The sequence below is a fragment of the Hippichthys cyanospilos genome, chromosome 7, assembly GCF_059441005.1.
Source record: "Hippichthys cyanospilos isolate Australia breed blue-spotted pipefish chromosome 7, RoL_Hcya_1.0, whole genome shotgun sequence".
In the NCBI taxonomy this organism is placed as follows: domain Eukaryota; kingdom Metazoa; phylum Chordata; class Actinopteri; order Syngnathiformes; family Syngnathidae; genus Hippichthys; species Hippichthys cyanospilos.
This window is the reverse complement of record NC_142375.1, coordinates 1,533,852-1,547,153: the sequence shown is the minus strand read 5'-3', so window position 1 is coordinate 1,547,153 and position 13,302 is coordinate 1,533,852. Positions and strand designations below refer to the sequence as shown.

The 13,302-nt window shown below is 45.9% G+C and overlaps 1 long non-coding RNA gene across 1 annotated transcript in view; it reads left to right on the top strand.

The window, feature by feature from the left end:
* Positions 1 to 306: 306 nt before the first annotated feature.
* Positions 307 to 13,302, top strand: part of LOC148420603 (uncharacterized) — a 14,177-nt gene continuing 1,181 nt past the window's right edge. Inside the window, exons 1-2 of the long non-coding RNA XR_015866069.1 lie at positions 307 to 1,560; positions 7,658 to 7,742. This is a non-coding gene — a long non-coding RNA (uncharacterized LOC148420603). The remainder of the gene's footprint in view (positions 1,561 to 7,657; positions 7,743 to 13,302) is intronic.

The window sequence follows — 13,302 nt, the reverse complement described above, 5'->3', positions numbered from 1 at the left end:
GCTCCATCTGAACGCAGCATTACGATACCTCAAACATGGCGGTCAGTGTGTGTGCGTGACTCTGCAGTCACTTCGCGCTTGTATATCTATGCGCAAGTCACTGATTACTCACTCCAATGCTGGTCTGCTATTGGTCGGCGTCATGACTCCCTCACATGCTGATGTCCCGGAAACACTAAGATGCTGGTCTGCTATTGGTCGGCGTCACTTGTTCCAAAATGGCGGAACGTTCAAGCTTTGTTCTCCTGTTAGTTCTTACAAAATCGTATAGTGCATTTTAGTGCTTAATTCAAACTTCTTAAAGAGAAGTAAGATGGTGATTCATATGGAAACAAAGCTGGAGATAATCAAGAAATACGAAGAAGGCTAAGCTAGCCTAGCCTATGTTGCTATGATCCTTTGATGCTTTGAACCGGTTGGCTTTGTCTTTGCTGTTTTGGACTTTGTTGGATCAGTTCTGTGATGACATGCAAAGAGTAAAGATCTCCACTAGCACAGCAACGTGTGGTTTCCTCGCCTTGCCACATTGGTGACCCCGGACGTTAGAATGGGTGACCCCGGATGGGTCATCTTGCCATATTATTATCCCAGACGTTAGAAAGTTTCGTCAGGCTGTTGGAGATGTAGTTTCGCCACATGGGTGACCCCGGACGTCAGAATGTTTCAGCGAGGAATCACCGCAGACGTCCCACTTCGTGGCATCCCTCCACCAGCCTACTATACGTCAGGTAATGCAGCAAGCTGGTACCACGTCAGCCAGCCAGCACCCCGACAAGGGTCCTCTCACCCGTCGCCCAGTCCCTCGGCGCACCAGGGATCGAGCCAGCCAGCAACAGGCTGGTACGGGCGCCGGTGAGAACGGCTGTGCAGTCCAATTTCGGAGTCCCTGGCCGTTGACCGGGATCTTCCAGCCGGGTGGCCTCATCTACTACCGATGTCCGTCCGGCTCAGCAGTAGGCCTCCAGCCACCATCATTCAGCCGCCCCTCCGATTCACCATGCCCGCAGGTATGGTCCGAGTATACATCGGAGCGGGTCAGCTGGTGTTGGTGCCGCAGCAGGTTCATGCCCCGGCACAGACTGGGACGCAGCCGCGACCGGCCGTCCCTCGGAAGCCACTGTGCCTGCCAGCATGCGGGTCAGCACTGCCACTCCGGCTCCTGCGGAACTTCAGAACATCCCTTTGCCAACGCTACCTCATGGTTTTCACGCTGAGCGTCTCACCCTTACTCCTGTCGCACCTGGGGCCCTGGTGTCACATACACCGCCCAGGACCGGACTGAGACTCAGGGTGCCAGACTGGTGAATACCCTGTGGGGTTTTCCGTTATGCCTTTCTGGGTGTTCGGGGGGGAGCTATGTGGCGGACACTAGGACCATGTCTCTTACCCAGTAGGCATGTTGCTATGATCCTTTGATGCTTTGAACCGGTTGGCTTTGTCTTTGCTGTTTTGGACTTTGTTGGATCAGTTTTGTGATGGCATGCGAAGAGTAAAGATCTCCACTAGCACAGCAACGTGTGGTTTCTTCGCCTCGCCACAATGGCCATAAATCTCTCAAAGGTAAATAAATCCTTCATATAGTTTGTATTTATGATGTTATTTAATTGTATGCATGTATATTATATATAAGTAGCACTCACTATATTATTTTGATACCAATTTTTAATATGTATGTACAATTTTGATGTTTTTACCTGGAGTTTATCACGCATTAGCTAATTAATAGGTTTGGATTGCCCGCCATACGGTGAATTCACATTACGATCCCAACCGTGGATCGGATTAATCTTGTAATCCAGGACCCACTGTATATGTTAAACATGATTGATAATATGAGAAAAATCATGATACAAAAGCCAGAAACTAAAAATTACAAAAATAAGACATTTTGAAACATATGCGTGATATATTGGGAAATATATGTTGTTTTGCAATATGTTTATTGCGTCACTTTTTATTGCAATATATCGATATATCGATATTATCGCCCAGTCATACGTTCGGGACCATGTTATTTAGTGCAAGGAAGTCAGAAGTAAACTAATCAGTGTAGAGTGACAAGAGAAACAATTTCCTTCACAACCTCACAAGAATGATATGTAGCCCGGACAGCCAGTCCAAGCCGATTCGGTAAACAAACAAATATCCTCAGAATAGAAAGATCCTGTCCAAGTTTTTTTTTTTGTTTGTTTTTTTCTGGGCACTGCCTAATCGTGCTCCCGTGGCACTGCCTAATCCTGCTCCCGTCAATTTTTATTGACATTCCCCCATGCTCTCTTTGATTTTCTCACATCTTCTCGTCATCCCTTCTGTAAAGATAAAGTCGAATGGTCCACAGGTGGGCAACTCCAGTGCCCGAATGCCACTATTTGGCGTGTTCTAGATGTTTCCGTCGTTCGCCACACTTGTTTCAAATAATCAGCTCAAAATCAAGCTCTCCAACAGTCATAATAATGATCCTGATTATTTGCCCGGGTGGCATCTCCGGTCCTCGAGGGGCACATCCTGGCATGTTTGAGGTGCTTCCGTCCTTCAACACACCTGATACAAATAATAAGCTCATAATCAAGCTCCTCAGCAGCTAAAATACCAATTCTAATTATTTGTCATGGTGGGCAACTCCGGTCCTCGAGGGGCACTGTCTGACATGCTTCTGTGCTTCAACACACTTGATTCAAACAATCAGCTCATAATCACGCTCATCAGCTGCCCAGGCGCAACTCTGTTCCTGGGGGGCCAATATCAGATGTGTTTTAGACACTTTCGTCCTTCGACATATCCCAATTCAAATAATGATCTGGAACATTTGAATCAGGTGTGTTGAAGGTAGGAAACATCTAAAACTTGCAGAACAGTGGTGTTAACTCTACATGACACAATCACTTTCGCCTCAGGTGTGTGTCATATTTATGACAACATCCAAGTGTGACGTCATGGGAACACAAGACGGTGGCAGGCCCGCTTCTGGCATACCTGATTTTGTGATTCCACTCATAATTTTTCGTGTGTGTGTGTGTGTGTGTGTGTGTGTGTGTGTGTGTGTGTGTGTGTTGCAAGCCCCGAAACGTGCCCGAACAATGACCATAAAGCAGGAATTCTCCCCGGCTCTCTTTCGTGTTCCTAATAAGGAAATATGTCCAGCCACGGTGGCAGGAAGTACTGTAGCTTATTTTGGGGGGTGTTCAACCACACTTTCACCTCAGCATGCATATAGGAAGTGAACACGCACTTACTTTTACACACACACACACACACATGCACACGTGTTGTCTGTACACAGAGGTTAAAAAGGTGAACAAGCCAATCAGGGAATTATCCAAATCCACTCACACATGCGCGCACGCACGCACGCACACACACCCATACACACACACTGGCTGGTGCCTTTGAGAGGTCTTTTAGATGACGTCCATATAAGGAGATATCAGCGTGAATAAGTCACATGACCACCGAACAGAAGAATGTATCGCTGCTTCTGCGGGTCACGTGACTAGAAAGGAAATGAATGAATCTCCCTTTTTAAGTGTGCCATGTGAATGTTGCCACACACACACACACACGATGACACTCACTCAGTGACACACACACACTTGCTCCGATACTATATATGGAATGCGACTAAGAGCTAGTTTATTTGTGGAATAGGTGCTCAAATTGAGTCCTTTACTAATTTAGACAAAATTGCAGAATACTCTTTGGGCAATTTTGTCTTTTATGAAATCGCTCTTTTATGAAGTCAGTTGTTAGCCACATGGCCGTGCTACACTTTGACAAACAAGTAAACTATGTGAATATGAATTATTACAATACAAGAAAAGCTCGCCAATGGCTAACCTCTTCAAGTTACGACGACCAGGGGCGGAGCTACATGGGGGTCACCCGCGAAGTAGGGATCATTGTATATCAGTGGCGGTCCGTGCATTTCACACTTAGGCCTTCAGTGATTGGACCCATCATGCGCACACGTACGCACGTACTCAGGCTATTTTTCAGAGCATTTAATATCAATAAACCCACATCATCAATTAAAACTTATCATTATACATTCCAAAACTTAGAAGAAGTAATAATAATTTCAAATTATTTGTCCACAAAGTTTTCTGAAGTCCTCCAAGAGCTGGCAAGCTTTAACAAGATTGTACGCTAAATTACAAATGGTGCGTTGGGAGGAGGAAGGAAGGGGACGCCAAGAAAATGCAGGAAAACTGAGATATGTGGCTCAAAAAAAGAAGTTTTGAGAAGGAAATGAGGCAGGACCGAACTGGGAGCAAAAGTGGACAAAGTATCACCAGATAGGTGGACCAAATCAAACAGAAACAAGTGGAACAGACACATGAACAAAACTCCACACACTCACGACAACCAAACCCAACCAAACATTACAAGTGAATATGAATGACATTTAATGACAAAAACATATTACCTCACCCAAAACAGCTGTCCCCAAATTATTTCAGTACAAAATCCATTCTTCTTTTTTCCTCAGAAAGACTTTCATGACTTGCTTGTAGAGTTTGTCTTTATGTTTCATTTCCAATAATAAATCCGTTTCCACCCTTCCGTGACCCATCATTTTAACGTGGTGGAGGGGTTAGCGTGTTCCAGTGATCCTAAGAGCTAGGTTCCCGGGGGCTTTATGGCCCTGGTAGGGTCACCCATGGCAAACCGGTCCTAGGTGAGGTTCCAGACTAAATACGGCTCACAGACCCCATATGATGAAAAAAGTAAATGGGTTTACGCTTCCCTCGCCCGGACGCTGGTCACTGGGGCCCCCCTCTCGAGCCAGGCCTGGAGTTGGGGCTCGTTGGTGAACGGCTGGTGGCCTGCACCCATGGGGCCCGACTGAGCTCAGCCCGAAGAGATGACGTGGGTCCCCCCTCATAAGGGCTCACCACCTGTGGGAGGGACCATAGGGGTCGGGTGCAGAGTGAGCTGGGTGGCTGCCAAAGGCGAGGACTTTGCGCACCGATTCCTGGCTACAGAAGCTAGCTCTTGGGACATGGAATGTCACCTCTCTGGCGGGGTAGGAGCATGAGCTGGTGTGCGAGGCCGAAAAGTTCAGACAAGATATAGTCGGACTCGCCTCCACACACAGCTTGGGCTCTGGTACCAGTCCTCTCGGGAGGGGTTGGACTCTCTTCCACTCTGGAGTTGCCCGCGGTGAGAGGTGCAGAGCTGGTGTGGGCATTCTTGTTGCCCCCCAGCTCAGCGCCTGTACATTGGGGTCTACCCCAGTGGATGAGAGGATAGCCTGCCTCCGCCTTTGGGTGAGGGGACAGGTCCTGACTGTTGTTTGTGCCTATGCACCAAACAGCAGTTCAGAGTACCCACCCTTTTTGGAGTCCTTGGAGGGTGTTCTGCTGGGGGACTTCAATGCTCATGTGGGCAATGACAGTGAGACCTGTAGGGGCGTGATTGGGAGGAATGCGAGCGGTGCGTTGTTATTGGACTTCTGTGCTCGTCATGGATTGTCCATAATGTTCAAACATACGGGTGTCCATATTGAAGGAATCTAGAAAAAGCTTCTTGCCTTAAACTAGTTCCTAGCGTGTTCGTTTTTGTTGAAAGATCGCCCATACCACAACATAGTGAAACAATTGATTTAATCCAGACAGAGTGGGAAAGTACACGAGGGCTCGGGCCAGTCCTGCCATGGGTCGGAGCAGAAAATGGCAACCTTTCACCTTCAACATTCAGTTCTTATACCCTTTTGGGGCATCTAGTCCCACTGTGGAATGCAAGTGTGTGTGTGTGTGCGCGCACGTGCGTGCGTGCCTGTCGGTGTGTGCGTGCGTGGGGGTCTGTTTGCGTGGGGATGGTGTCTTCAAAAGTCTTTGTTCTGCCGGCCATTCTTTGAAGCGGGAGGAAGTCTGAGCACCATAAAACCCTGACTGATATCTTCTCTTGAAGGCCACACCTAGCCTTTTGCCCATGGTGGAATGTTGGTCGGGGGATGCCATCTGTTCCTTTTGGAGGTGCCGACTTGTCTTTATTTCCCCTGGGCCAGGACCATATCTGCTTTATACTGACATTACATCGTCTCAATCTTTATTAGAATAACACAGTTCCATGTACACACTATTTTATTGATATATTGAATTTGAAAAATATGAATTTCCTTCAATATGTGCACTTGGCACCAGGACACCCTAGGCCGGGGTTCGATGATCGACTTTGTGATTGTATCATCGGATTTGCGGCCGCATGTTTTGGACCCTCGGGTGAAGAGACGGGCGAAGCTGTCAACTGATCACCACCTGGTGGTGTGTTGGCTCTGATGGTGGGGGAGGATGCCGGCCAGACCTGGCAGACCCAAACGTATCGTGAGGGTCTGCTCGGAACGTCTGGCAGAGTCCCCTGTCAGAAGGATTTTCAACTCCCACTTCCGGCAGAATTCCTCCCACGTCCCGGGGGAGGTGGGGGACATTGAGTCCGAGAGGACCATGTTTCGCGAGTCCATTGTCGAGGCGGCTGATTGGAGTTGTGGCCGTAAGGTGGTCGGTGCCTGTCATGGCGGCAATCCCCAAACCCCCGCTGGTGGACACCAGCAGTAAGGGATGCCGTCAAGCTGAAGAAGGAGTCCTATCGGGCCTTTTTGGCCTGTGGGACTCCAGAGGCAGCTGACAGGTACCGGCTGGCCAAGCGGAGTGCGGCTTCGGCGGTCACCAAGGCAAAAACTCGGGTGTGGGAGGAATTCGGTGAGACCATGGAAAGCGACTACCGGGCGGCTTCAAAGAAATTCTGGTCCATCACCCGGCATCTCAGAAGGGGGAAGTGGAGATATGGGGCATTGTTGACCTCAACTCGGGACGTTGTGAACCGGTGGGCAGAATACTTCGAAGACCTCCTCAATCCCACTGACACGCCTTCCTCTCAGGAAGCAGAGTCTTCGGGCTCCGAGGTGCGCTCTCCCATCTCTGGGGCTGAAGTCACTGAGGTGGTCAAAAAACTCCTTGGTAGTAAGGCCCCGGGGGTGGATGAGATCTGCCTGGAGTTCCTGAAGGCTTTGGATGCTGTAGGGCTGTCTTGGCTGACACACCTCTGCAACATCATGTGGACATCGGGGACAGTGCCCCTGGATTGGCAGATACCTCTCAGGAAGCAGAGTCTTCGGGCTCCGAGGTGCGCTCTCCCATCTCTGGCGCTGAAGTCACTGAGGTGGTCAAAAAACTCCTTGGTAGTAAGGCCCCGGGGATGGATGAGATCTGCCTGAAGTTCCTGAAGGCTTTGGATGCTGTAGGGCTGTCTTGGCTGACACACCTCTGCAACATCATGTGGACATCGGGGACAGTGCCCCTGGATTGGCAGACTAGGGTCGTGGTCCCCCTTTATAATATGCGAATATGACCGCAGCTGCGTAAGACTTTAAAGGAAAGGGCTAACTGATCACTTCCTGTACGCTGTATAAGGTTTAATCATTTAAGTACATACGTGTACTGCAGTAGTTCCATGTCTGAGGAGGGTACATGGCAAGTGCATTTAGTTAGCTTGTCTGTCTGGCATGCAAGAAAGCGTCACGGCTATCTCTCCGCAATACATACAGTAGAGCTTTTTTTCACAACGTCTAAAAAATCCGCGAAAGACCGAGGGCGCGAAAATCAAAGCGCGAAGTAGCAAGAGATCACTGTATTCCATTTTTGTTTCGTATGTATTACAGTGGACCGTCAGGTTACGCCATCCCTGGCTTACGTTTTTTTCAAGTCACGATGTGGAATACTGAGTTTTTTTGTCCACTCTTTGAGGTATGTATCCCGCTTTACGATTAACATCAACAACTGTCATGACCTGTGGGTTTGGTTATGTTTGTTGTTTTGCCTCCCTCTTGAGGCGTTTTTAGGTAATTGCTCTTATTTTCTGCTGGTGTCAAACTGCATCCGCTACAATGCGTCACTACAATGCTGTTCTGCTTTTGGTCAGTGTATCGACTCCCTAAGATACTGGTCTATTATTGGTCACCGTGATGGGGTCACGAAGATGCTGGTCTGCTATTGGTTGGCGCACAGAGGTTGGCTGCCTAAAGTCTTGATCTCGTGTGAAAGTGCTTTCAATATCGTATTTATTATGCATTTTAGTGCTTAATTCAAACTTGAATAGGTTATTCATGAGTCCCAAGATTGCTAGTGATGTTAAAGAGAGATGATGATTTATATGGAAATGAAGCTGGACATAATCAAGAAATACGAAGAAAGCTAAGCTACCCAGGCTTAGGCTAGCCTTACTAGGGAATATGGCCATAACAGGCATCACTCAAAGGTAAATAAATCCTTTGTATATTTTTTATATATGTTATTTATTTCTATGCATGTATATGATATTTAAGTAGCATTTACTATTTTGATACCACATTTTAACATGTATATACAACGTTTATGTTTTTACCTGGGGTTTTACACGCAATAGCTAATTAAGATCCCAACCGCGGAACAGATTAATCTCGTAAACTGGGGGCCCACTGTACAATTATTATATTATGCATACTGTGCATTAAATGTATAAAATGCACATTTAAGTTTTTTTTTTTTATATATAATATATTTAGGGGGAAAGTATGTTTGTGTTCTATTCATTTAAATTTGTATATATTAGGAATAAAAAACTATTTTATTATTTTTTATCATATTGATTCATGAATATTATACCTCTCAACGTCAGCCAACAAATATTTTCATCAGTAATGTAGTATTTAAATGTATAAATAAAAATATTTAAAACCATTTATCACTAAAAATGAATAAAATTTTATACTGTTTTATTATTATATTTGTTTAAATAAGACATGCAGGGCAAATAAAGTATTTTTATTTTACATGCATTATATTTCTTTCTTTATTTATTTTTTAAAATCTTTTTATTCAAACATTTCGAAAAACAATGGTGTCTGAAATACAGCATGTAACAAAGCCTCATACATGCACATCCGATAAACGAGTAAACATACTTAAGGAGTGCAATACCAGGTATTGCATGAGAAAAAAACGTTTGGTAAACAGGCACCTTCAGCAACCATCTTAACACCAAACATCCATTCATTGCACTCCACGTACTCAGACGTAACATGAACCAACCAAAAACAAACAGTGTATCAACAAGTACGACTGTAGCCAAAGGATTAATGAAGAAAAATAAATAAATAAAAAAATAAATTAAAAAGGGGGGGAGGGGAGGGGGGCATCTACTCGCTGTCTGGGCAAATCACGACATTTTCCAAATAATCGTAGAAAGGTTTCCATGTCTCACTGAAGGAAGAACTTGCGCCAGAGAGTGAAAACCTCATCTTTTCCCACTTGATGTGGGTCAGAACCTCTCCAAGCCAGCTGAGAGCGTGCTTCCACTTAAATAAAATTAGGCGCCTCTTCAGCAAAGTAGTAAAGGCTAGTACGCGCCGCTTAGTGACTGACAGGTTAGGTACTGGGGGGGGGGGGGGGGGGGGGGGGGGGGGGGCGCTACCAAAAAGTGCGGTGCATGGGTCCAAGGGTAGGTCGACTCCGAGTACCACTGATAAAGTACGAAATATCTGATGCCAAAAGCTAGTAAGTGCAAGGCAGGAAAAAAAACATATGAGTATGGTTAGCCGGTGATTGGTCACATATATTGCAACTATTGCTAACCCCAGGGTAAATTTTGGCAAGCCTCTCATTTGTGTAATGCACCCTGAAAAGAATCTTGCTTTGAATTAGACCATGCCTTGCGCAGACCGAGGAAGAATGTACAAGTTTTCAGATTATTGCCCATTGTTCGGCTAACAACGGCACATCCAGCTCCTCCTCCCATCTCTTTTTTATAAGCTCTAATGATTGATGGCTAGAGGATCCCATTAAATTATAGATTATGGAAATTGCTCGCCTTTGGTCTACGTCTACCGTAAGCACCTGGTCAACCAAGGATTCAGGCGGTTTGTTGGGAAAATTTGAATAGGCGGATCGAACGAAATGCCTGATCTGTAAAAAACGGAAAAGTGAGATTGGGGGAGCTGAAACCGGGCGGATAACTCCTCAAAGTTGGCAAAGTGGTCATTTATGTAGAGATCCCGGATCTGCACCATGCCCTTGCTTCGCCAGTTGGCAAAGGTAAGGTCAGAACTGGCCGGAGTGAATAGGTGGTTCCGGACAATCGGGGCAAGAGTTGATGGCTCAATCGGGCCATAATTTTTATGAAATTGGGTCCAAATTCTCAGCGAGCTGAGGACAACCTTATTTTGAGAGATGACGTTCATTTTGAGTGGCAATCGTGTGGTAAGGAGGGAAAGTAGGGGAAGCCTCGAGGATCTCAACTCAATTTCGGTCCAGGAGGGACGTGTGTTGAGACCTCCATCCAACCAGCGGATAAGTTTCACTATATTGCATGCCCAGTAGTATTGAATAAAATTAGGTAGCGCGAGACCAACTTGACATTTTGGTAGTTGTAGCAAAGCCTTTTTGATGCGAGGGGGCTTGGCCGACCACAAAAATGATGAGATCAAATGATCTAGCTGACAGAAAAAACGTTTTCTTATAAAGACGGGGATGTGTTGAAACAGATAAAGAAACTTAGGGAGCACCACCATTTTGACAAGGTTGACCCTGCCCAACAAAGAGAGAGGAAGAGCCGACCAAGCGGGCCAAGTCCTGCTTGCTTTTCTCCACTAAAGGACAGAAATTCGCCTCAAACAGGTTATTAAAGGCTGGGGTGATGAACACGCCTAAATAACAAAACCCATGTGATGTAACCTTGAATGGGAGGGCAGCTAAAGATGTCTTAGATGGTTGAGCAGAAGCAGTTCGCTTTTACTATAATTCTGTTTGTAACCTGAAAATTTGCCAAATTGAGTCAATATGTCTATGACAATGGGGACCGATGTAGATGGGTTTGACAGATAAAGCAGCAAATGGTCAGTGTAAAGGGACATCTTATGAGTGATACCGCATCTTGAGATACCCTCGATCCTTTCCTCGGATCGAAGCCAAATGGCCAATGGTTCTACAGCCAAGGCAAATAGGAGGGGGGAAAGAGGACAACCCTGCCTGGTAGCCCGATGCAGAGTGAAGGTGGGAGAGCTGACATGGTTTGTGATGATACGTGCGGTTAGGGACTCATAAAGCAGCTCATCGTCAGAACTTTGGCCAGGATTTTTTGGTCAACGTTTAAAAGGCTAATGGGTCCATAGCTACCGCATTCTAGGGGGTCTTTATCTTTCTTCAAAAGAAGAGAGATATTAGCCCCACAGAGAGTTGAAGGAAGTCTACCGGTAGAAAAAGCCTCGTTATACGTATTCACCAGATGTGGAGCCACAGAATCCACGAACGTCTAATAGAATTCTACCCCAAAGCCATCAGGACCTGAGGATTTACCTGTCTGCAGCTGCCTAATCGCTTCACGCACCTCCATCAGCGTGATAGGAGCGCCTATCTTTCCAGCCAAAGCAGCGTCAACTTTTGGGTAGCCAAACTTTTCTATAGGGTTGTGGCCCACCCAGACTCCCAGTACGCACTCTGATTTATAAAGGTTTGAGTAGAAACCTAAGAAAATGTCATTGATCAATTTGGGGTCTTTAGTGACTACTCCGGCATGTGAACTTAGCCTCGGTATTAACCTAGAAAGCGCGGTAGTTCTGGCTTGATGAGCAAGAAGTCTTCCAGCTTTGTCCCCCATCTCAAAGTAAAGTTGCCTGGTCATCAACAACTTTGCCTCCACCTTCACTGTTGTTAAAGTGTCATATTCAGCCTGCAGTTTAAAACGTTCATCGTAATGAGCACGTGAGGGGTCAGCGGCATGTTGTCTGTCAATCTGCAAAATGCACTCTGAGAGCCAAGCTAGTCTGCCTGTTTCTGCCTTTTTCCTCTGAGATGAGAACAAGATAGCTTGCCCCCGCAAATATGCCTTGAATGACTCCCATAGTATGCCTCTAGTGATGTCCGCCGTGTCATTTATTTGAAAAAAAGTAGTGATTTCATTCTGGTAAAAAAGCTTAAAATCCGGATTGTTTATTAAAAAATGAGAAAGCTTCCATTGAATGGTCGGAACTATGGAATTTGGAAAGTTCAAGTCCATGGAGGTAGGGGCACACACACACACACACACACACACACACACACACACACACACACACACACACACACACACACACACACACACACACACACACACACACACGCCACAAACAGTCCAATTCAAACTCTTACACACATACCTAACATACATGCTCCAGTATAGCTTCCAGTTTCTATTCAGTCTCATCACTATCCTTACCACTAGTTGCCCCTGCACGGAGACAACGTAACAAAGAGAGAGAGAAAAATAAAAATAAAAATAAAAAAAAAAGAACTAGCATTCAGAATATAAAGGACAAGACACACCAAATTCAAACTCCTTCTTGGTAATCGTGTTAAGAAAACAAAGTAACGTAGTACTCAAAAGAAAAAAAAAAAATTGGTCACACCAAAAAAAAACAGAACAATGACTTCTGTAGGACCTATAATTCAACTGCTTAAGTCTCAGCAGGGTAAACAAAAATTTGACACGCAGCGCGGCCGATCCAACCAAGAACACTAACAAAAATAAAGTTGACAGCAGTGATCACGAGCGATCATGAACGCGGATGTAAACACTTGTAAATAAGAAATCCTACTGCTTGTTTAATCAGTGTTCTTTTGCCCAATTATGATAAAACAGCCAACAGCAGGACATTAAGGTATCCGAAAATAGTCATCAAGTCAATCTTTGAAATAACTTTGCTCGGGAAGAAGCCGAAGCCAACCGCAGGTAACCTCCGAGCAAAATGAGCTAAGTCGAGAGGTATGAACATTGGGATACAAAAAGATGTACTAAGTTTGGCTCGCGTTCAGAAAGGCAGAGGCCTCGGCTACTGAAGAAAAACGTTCATTTATCACTGTCTTTTTTTGTGATTTGGAGCCTCGCTGGGTAGAGCAGCGCTGGTCGGAGACCTATGTTGTATAGCTTCGCCATAGCTTCCCGGTAGGCCATGCGTTACTCCAGGACGTCGGCCGAATAGTCCTCGTAGATGTGAATCGGCGAATCGCGAAATTTCAGTTCATTCTTACGCCTGCGAGCCTCCCGAATGATCAACTCCGTCTGATGTCGGTGAAAACACACAATCACCGGCCTGGGCTTGTCTCGGAGTGAAGACTTGGCGACGAGGCTGCGGTGGGCCCGATCCAGCTCGGGCGGAGCCGGCAACAGTTGCTCGCCGAATATCTCCACCAGAGCCTCCGAAAAAAAAGGTGTAAGCCGAGGGCCCTCCAGGTTCGCTCATATTTGTTTTATGCAGTTAGCATGTTTGTTATGCGATTAGTTAGTATGTTTGTG